Source organism: Glycine soja, chromosome 18, assembly GCF_004193775.1.
Source record: "Glycine soja cultivar W05 chromosome 18, ASM419377v2, whole genome shotgun sequence".
Taxonomy (NCBI): domain Eukaryota; kingdom Viridiplantae; phylum Streptophyta; class Magnoliopsida; order Fabales; family Fabaceae; genus Glycine; species Glycine soja.
In genome coordinates, this window is record NC_041019.1 from 34,620,125 (window position 1) to 34,628,780 (window position 8,656).

At 29.2% G+C, this 8,656-nt stretch overlaps 1 long non-coding RNA gene across 3 annotated transcripts; it reads right to left on the reverse strand.

Annotated features, from left to right (window-relative positions):
* Positions 1-2,394: 2,394 nt before the first annotated feature.
* Positions 2,395-8,178, reverse strand: LOC114395944. Of its 3 annotated transcripts, XR_003663162.1 has the most exons (9): positions 7,674-8,178; positions 7,480-7,580; positions 6,395-6,485; positions 6,238-6,317; positions 5,952-6,128; positions 5,505-5,592; positions 5,222-5,368; positions 4,604-4,657; positions 2,395-2,866 (listed from the first exon to the last, which is right to left on the reverse strand). It is a non-coding gene; the product is annotated as an uncharacterized LOC114395944 (long non-coding RNA). The 3 variants fall into 3 exon arrangements; XR_003663163.1 differs by having other exon boundaries at positions 2,395-2,863; positions 7,480-8,174; XR_003663161.1 differs by having other exon boundaries at positions 7,480-8,174.
* Between the last annotated feature and the right edge of the window lie 478 nt (positions 8,179-8,656).

Genomic DNA, 8,656 nt, shown 5'->3' on the forward strand with positions numbered 1-8,656 from the left:
CCCTCCTTTTTTAATCGTTGCAAACATAATATTACAATAAAAACTTAAAAATAAGAAAACAAACATAAGTTAAAACAAACATAATATTGATTAATAAACATATTGCTCTGAAATTTCTAATGTGACAGCATTAGGTAGCAACAAAATTAAGAGAGCACTAACAAATTTGTCCTTGTGTCACGCAGACTCTTTCATTAACGGTAACGGATACAAGTTAATGAATGAATGAATGAATTTGTCGCACTTTTTTCACTTTCGGGGACTAAAATTTGAATTTTTATCTTTCGAGGACGAATTTGTTAGTGCTTTATATATTCAGGGATGAAAATGGCTATTTATCCTAAAATATAACAAAAATTTTATACACTCCTCTTACTTGTACTATCTAGTGCACTAGTAACAACTAATTATTAATAGTCGTTATTTCAATGTGACTTAAAATTAAATCATACTCAATTCACTTATGTATTATCTCATCATGTAATGGAAGATGACTTATATCATTACATTAGACAATTCATTTAATTGAATTTAATAAAATATTTTCTAACCAATTGTAATTAAATATCTAACAAATTTTAAATTTATCTAATAAAATAATATGATATAATTATATCTGATAAATTATATCGTAATTATCTTTTATTCAACATTAGAAAAAATATATCTTTTATGAAGATTAGAACAAAAATATCTAATGAAATTCTTAAATATAATTTACTTTATTTTTGTCTTGATTTTCTTTATAGTAAACAAGTTAGAGAGAAAAATATTATGCATTTGAGAGAAAATTGTAAACATTTTTTTTCCTATTTTTTAGTTCATAAAAATCATTTAAATATAATCAAGGTAATTAGAACAAGCATATCTTTATATTTAAATTTAAATAAATTAATTATTATCACACATGTATATGCTTTAATCAAGATAATTTCAAATATTTAAACTTTTTTATTATACTAAAAGGAAACAAGTATGAGAAACAAATCTTATACAATTTATTCAAATGTATTTATGTAAACAAAAAATAACACTATAAAAATTAATTTAAGTTATGATATTCTTCCGTATGTAAGATTTTTGTAATAAAAGTATATTTAATAAATTAATATTAAAATATTTATTATATAATTATGTAAAAATGATATTTAACCTTATTTTATAAATATTAGTTAACATTAATTTTAGTATAAAAATTTCAACTAAATAATATAAATATTATTCAAAAATAGCATTTATTCATAAAATTATTTATAGGATTTTTAAGTAAAAATGATTTTATAGGATTTCAAATTAAAAATAAATACTAGAGTTTATATTCGTGCAATGGATTAAATTATAAATTTTTAAATTTGTGCTTAGTAATTTTGTATTTAGTAATATTTAATATATATATATATATATATATAAATTTATCATTTTTTAAAATATTTAGTATTATATTAAATATAATTACTTTAAGATTGTGCTAAAAGATTCATTACATTTTTAATTACATAATAATTATATTAAATATAATTACATTAATTTTTTTATTAGATATATTTGTTCTAATCTTGATAAAAGATATAATTGTTCTAATGTTAGATAAAAGATAATTATGAGATCAATTTATTCGATATAAGTAGATCATATTATTTTATTAAATAAATTTAAAATTTATTAGATAATATTTAATTACAATTGATTAATTTAAAGTTAATTAGACAGACAATATTTTATTAAATTTGATTAAATGAATTATCTTATGTGATGATATAAGTTACATGACATACTATGATTGGACAATACATAGGTCAGATGAATGTAACTTATTTTGAAGTCACACCAAAGTAACACCTTAACCAACCATAACAAATTAATTAAGAGAGTAAATAATTCTAACAAAATTTTACTCTTCCAACCCAAGCCATATTGGGATTGATACTAATCCAAAGTTGACCATAATCATTTTTTTTTCTACATGGAGTTTTATTCTCAACAATCAATGGAGATCCAGTTCATAGAAGTTTGACTTCAGAACTTAGCTGCAAGGGCAATTTCCAGCATAGTGGAACCAAGAGGGTTCAACGGTGGTGTTGTGAAGCCTCTGCAATTACTCCACGCTCAAGTCAATAAGGATTTAAGGTCTAGTGAGAGAATGACTTGAAATTAGTTACATATATACTAGCATTTTGTGCCTTTTATATCATGCTTTAGGACGAGAAAATCAGTTAATATCCAACTGTCACATGTGTCTTGAGGTGTACGCTTCATATTAGGGATCACATGTATGACATGATCGAATCTCCTTTCATACTTGACCGTGAAGGCCAACTCTCTAGCCCTAGTAGTAAAATTAAATTGTTTGCAACACTTGTGTCAATTCATTGTTTGCAAAAGAGCAAAGGAAGATGCCACAATAAAAATTTGTGATCTTGCACTCAATAATCTGAAATTTTCACCACTCCATGAAAATAGCTTTTGCAATTTAGTTTAGGCTTCTTCTGACTATGATATAACCAGTAGCTACTTGCTAGCTATCTATTTCATAAAGAACTGTATGTACACAAACATCAACAGGTTGTAAAGCCTACCTGAATACCACAGCCTCTACAACCTTGGGTTCAAAAGACGGATGGAAAAACAAAACTATAGCAGTAGTAGTGTCCAATTGAGGCATCATAATTCTTTTTTTTTTTTTTCGATCTGCAGGTGTTATGCAACGCATCGTTTGATGTTAGTTTCTCCCTTTCATGGCTTATTTGAGAGCTAACATGCAAAGCTGCAGCTTTTGCCAAGTCCATTGTAATGATTGTATTATGCCTGAATGTCCACTGGTTACGATTACACCAAACGGCGCATGCTATGTTGAAAACATTCACTGCTGCGAAATGTTTGAAAATAGTTGTATAAATGCCAAGAGATCAACATTTTAGATTTAAAAAAGCAAAATAGTTGTATAATTTTGCACAATATATCAATATCAATAAATCATTACAATACACAAAATCTAACACAATAAAAATGCGTTAGCGCAATAGTGATTTATTTATTAAAAAAAAAGGTCAAGATAGAGAGTAATGGGAGTTTGGAATGTTTTTAAATTATATTGGTTTATCTAATCAAACAATTAAAAAATATCAAGTAATTTAACATAAAATAGATATTAAAATATAAATAGATTATCAAAAAGTATTAGAGCCACAAAAATAAAAGAATACAAACACACAAACACATGTTGAGAAAAAAATCCTATAAACTAAAACTAACACATGTCAATAGTGAAATTTAAAAGCACTATCACCATACTAAAATTCAGTTATAGATCCATTTGTATGGTAAATTTATCATGTTTTATAATAATTTATTATAATTTTTTTAAGAATTATTTTTTTAATGACAACACAAAAATGTTTACACGATCAACACATGACAATTAAAATATATAAATAAATAAATAAATTAATATATAAAAATAAAAACCATTGTAATATATCAAATTTAATATCATATCAAATCCATAGGATTCACAATGATGTAATGAATCATGGTCTTTGACTTTTAAACCAAAAAAATTTAATATCCTATCAAAACAAATAAAATGTGTTGAGAAAAAAAATTAATAAACTAAAAATGACAGAATAAAAAATAACTTACCAATAAACATTCATCAAGCACAAAATAAATTATTCAATAAATAAATAATTTAGTATACACACAAATGCATAATAAAAAAATATATTAATGTAATAGAAATATAGACACAGTATTTCTGCTAGTAAAAAAAAAACAGACTTATGTAATTAACAAGAAACTAACCGTTCATAATTCTAATGAATAAATGTATATATAAACAATAAATATTTTACAAAATTAAAAAAAAATGTCATTGAATAGTCTAATAATAATTAATGTGTAGTATGGTATCACCTAAAAATGTTGGCACATGTAGGTGTTATCACTACTGCAAAAACGCGATTCTAAGACGGTGGAAAGCAGGATACAACGACGGTGGACGACCGTCATTGTTTCCAACGTCGTGGAAAATAAAACCGTTCAACGACGGGTAAAAAATCTACGTTGTCGAAAGGGATTCACTTTCAAAGACGTTGCTTACATAAGCAACGTCTTTATTTGCAAACTTTCAAAGACGTTGCTTATGTAAGCACCGTCTTTGCTTATGTAAGCACCGTCTTTGTTTGTGAACTTTCAAAGACGTTGCTTACGTAAGCACCGTCCTTGAATTACATCTTATTTTTAATTATTTTTATTTTTCCTAAATGATAAGTCATCAGAAAAAATAAAAATAATTAAAAATAATATATGTTAGCATTGTAATTAATATTAATAATAAAATTTATTTATAAAATTAATATTTAAAGGATAGATTAAATCAAAATAAGAGGTTCACAAATTATTTATATTTAATCTATCATTTAAATATTAATTTTATAAATCAATATATATATTAATTACAAGACTATAACCAAAAAAAATTGTTAAGACAATTTCATACAAAAAACAAGTTATTATAATTTTAGGATATAAAGTTATTATAATTCGTAAGAGAAAATCTTAAATTAAATAATTATTTTCCAGAAAAATTAAGAGAACGACGTACCTCGGCTTTGACAGGATGGATGATTTTATCTCTTACAACATACTGAAAGAAAAGCTGTAAAAACAAAAAAACACAACAAGAAACAAATATTTAAAAATTCTCAAATTCGTATTTATAGATTTTAAACTGAAATTTAAAATCACAAAAAAATTTGAAACTTATGAGACAAGATAACAACAATTCATATTAAGAATACGCTAAATAGATAGGAACTAAATTAAGAATGTACTATATGTAAAAGGATCAAATTAAAAATGTACTATATGTATAGGGATCAAGGTAGACTTTGGATCTTTGTTACTTGCTTCAATTACTTTGATAAAGTCTAGCTAACATTGATTCTTCAGCAATTAAAGATACATACAAGTATAGCAATATACATGTTCAAAAGCAACTTAGTAAATGATTAAGACATCCAATGATTATAATAAACTTTATGCCAAGGTAATTTCCAAATACCCTTTGCTCATGTCCACAACCATATAATCAGAGTGGCTAAGACGTCTATAAGAAGGTATGAATTTACCAGACAAGAAGTTAAGTCAATAGTGAAAGTTTGTAAAGGAGAAAAAAGGGACAACCAAGTAGAAGAAACTTGGAGGTTTTAACATGACTAACCACATAGAAGGAGATTCTGTGGAGGTGGCTTCTCCTTGGCAGGGTTGGGATCAACATCATAAACCCTCACATAGAGCTCTTCACCTAAAATTCGATAGAGCATTCACTGCGAGTTGTATACGTTTTCCTGATTGGATCTGTGAGTGTCTGTCAGAAAATGAAAATAGAAAGAATGTAGTAATCAAAAGTAACAGCAAAGCACCAACTGCAAAACACCAAAGCAGAAGAATCTGCATCAATTGTGAATTAAATAAATCATTTACAGATAAAATTAAAAGCTGACCTGGTATTGATCATTTGAGTTATTTATTGCCACATCAACATTAAGCATAACACATGGGTATGAGATTGTAAACTTCTTCTTTGGGTCTCTGAAATCCATTAAATATGATAATCATTTATAATTTCTAGCAATAACAATTTCGAAGAAACAAGGTAAAAAGTAGGTAGGATCCAACCCAATATATTGCCTACAGTCAACAACTGAAGCTACACTAAATGCAGGAGGAATGGTGCAAGAATATCCAATCCAATTATCCTAATAAACAATTATGCAACCACATTAATGTCCCATTTGAAAGTCATCAATTTCCATAATTCCTTCATAATATGAACAAATTAAAAAATGATCATATTAGAATACCCAGAGTTCAAGCTGTTGTCACTAAAATAAAAACAATCAATTAAAATTTCAATACATGTAGTGTCATCATATATGAACAGAGCATACCTTGTTTTCAAAGTGAAATTTTCTGGAAAAGATCCAGGTAGTGCACACCAGATACCATCAGTGTCTAGTTCAAGTGGTTTTCCTATTTTCTCTACTAGCAAGCGAGCATTCTGAATGATATTTGCACCAGTATATGTCACTACTCCAGCCATTTCCATGGAGTACCATCTTGCACCCCTGTAAGATAAAAATCAATGCACGGGATGACTCAAGAAAAAATAGCATATGTAACTAAATAAAGTCCAATGATGAAACATCAAGAAACTATAGAGATCAATATACTCACTTGCGCATGACATATCCATAAAAGGAATTAAGTATACACTTGTGAGCAATTTGCAATGAATCATAAAGCACAACCATATCCTAATCATGAAATAATAATTAAAATGAAATCATGTCACAATAAATTGTGGAAGAACCATAACAAATATCATCCATACCTGTGCTTCCTGGATCTTTATAGAATTTCCACTAGCCTTGGCCTCTGACAATTTTCCCTTCCAAACCTTATTGAGACCTTTATATTCATATCTTCTATCCCGGAAAATTCAACCATATAGCACAAAACAGAGGCTTAGTACAACACAAGCAATGAAAAAATGTGGAGTAGAAACTTAAAGAGTATGTATAAAGGTTAACCTCACATTATACCCAACAACAAAGAAGCTATATCCATCCAAATGCCAAGTATCAATGATGTCTAAATTGTTTTCTAGCACTATCTCAGTCCAACCTTTAAGTAATGCACTAGATACGAAAACTCCACGCACGGCGTTAGCATTTGAAGTGTTCTTAGAAAAAGCATCAAGTTCATATACACCAGTTCTATTGGAAAAGAAATCAGCTAGTTTCAGTGGTATATCTGGGATCAAGTAAGACACATTGTTGACAGAGTAGCGAGATAACCCATCAATAGTTGCTGTTGATGCATTTAGAATGAAAGTTTCAATTATTGTCACATTTGTTACATGGAACATTCCCCAGGGATTAGACCCAAGCAATTAAATGTTTTGAAATTTAAGTTATTCCCTACTCTAAACTCTAAATATTATGCATATGCACATACAATATCACTTTCTTCTTTAATTTTCATGTTCTGATTTATTTGTATACATATGAAGTTATTTCAGATCTATCAATATATTAAAGTTATACAAATCTACTATTGAACCCTCAAAGTAAGTGTGTGAGTGTGTCCTTGTTGATGAAGGGGTCACAAAGATCCCAGACATTGTTTCATCATCCCCTAATGCAAAGAACCAAGTTCACGCCAGAGACAGAATACTGAAAGCAGATGAGAAATAGGGTTTATTTTAGGTTGTGAACCATGGAATTTCAAGTCCTGTCAATCTCACTTTTGTGAACCATGGAATTTCAAATTCATTAGAGTTAAAAATCACCACTTAAGAGGAAATATGTACTTCCAAACATAAATGAAAATAAAAGACAATCAAAATATGAACAGGAATTCAAGCAACAAACCCTATATCTTGTTAAACAAAAAACGACATCAAAGAACACGAACCTGGAAAGCGATAAATCTCCTTGTCGCAAAATACAACTAGCTAGGGGTCCCAACCCAGCCTATGAACCACCAAGGGAGGAAGTTTCTAAAGATAGAAGTTCCTGAAAAGTCAAAATTGGACAATATTACTGCAACGAAAATACAATATCTCAAACCACCACACCCAACTCTTCATGCAACGAGGCCGATGTTACCTCCGTGAACAGTGTCACTGCAATGATCTTTGGGTTCTCAAAAGCTGAAAAACTCACTCACGAGCAACGTAGCGCGGCCGGAAGGTTTGATGTGAAGGAGTCAAGGTGTTGCGAAACTCACTTAGAAACTCACCCACGAGAAGCTAGCGCGGGAGGTTTCGTTCAGACGTACTCACGAAGGAGAAGAAGAACGCGCGGGACAACATGGTTCACGACGGCCGTCTTTATGGTTCACGACGGTGTAAATTTCAAACCCGTCTTTGTATATAGGGATTTCAACGACGTTGTTTAGATACACCGTCTTAGTAATTTTTTTTATCATTACAAAAATGCCCCTGTCTCCCTTTCAAAGACGTTGCCAAACGAAAACGTCTTTAAATATGTAAAATATTTACCAAAATGCCACCGCTCCTAATACAAAGACGGTCCTATTGCGACCGACTTTGAAAGTACGTCGTAAAAAACATTTATTTTAGTAGTGTATCAAACTAACCGTATAATAATAATAATGCCTACGACATATATATAGAACTCCCTAAATAATTATATTAAATCCTAATAGTTAATATAAATTGTTTGCTTAAAAAAAACCTTAGTGTGTGTTTGGATGAAGTAATTAAAGTGGATAAAGTATTTTAACTGAGATATTAAAATGCCTTGTAAAATAATCTGTTTGGATAAGATATTTTAGAAGTAATTAAAATGCCATCATTTTATAAAACATTTTAATAGACTAAATTGGGAGAATTTCAAATTCTCACAAAAAATAGAGAAATTAAAATTCTCCATCTAGTCTCAGGCACGTTCTCTCTCCCTCTTAGCCACTCTCTCACGCCACACACGCTCTCTCTTCCTCTTAGCCACTCTCACGCACACGACACTAGCGCTCTCTCCCTCTCAGCACAGTAGCTCTCTCTCCCTCTCAGCCACTTTCACGCACCACACACGTAGCGTTCTCTCACAAGTAAGTTTCCCTTGCGATT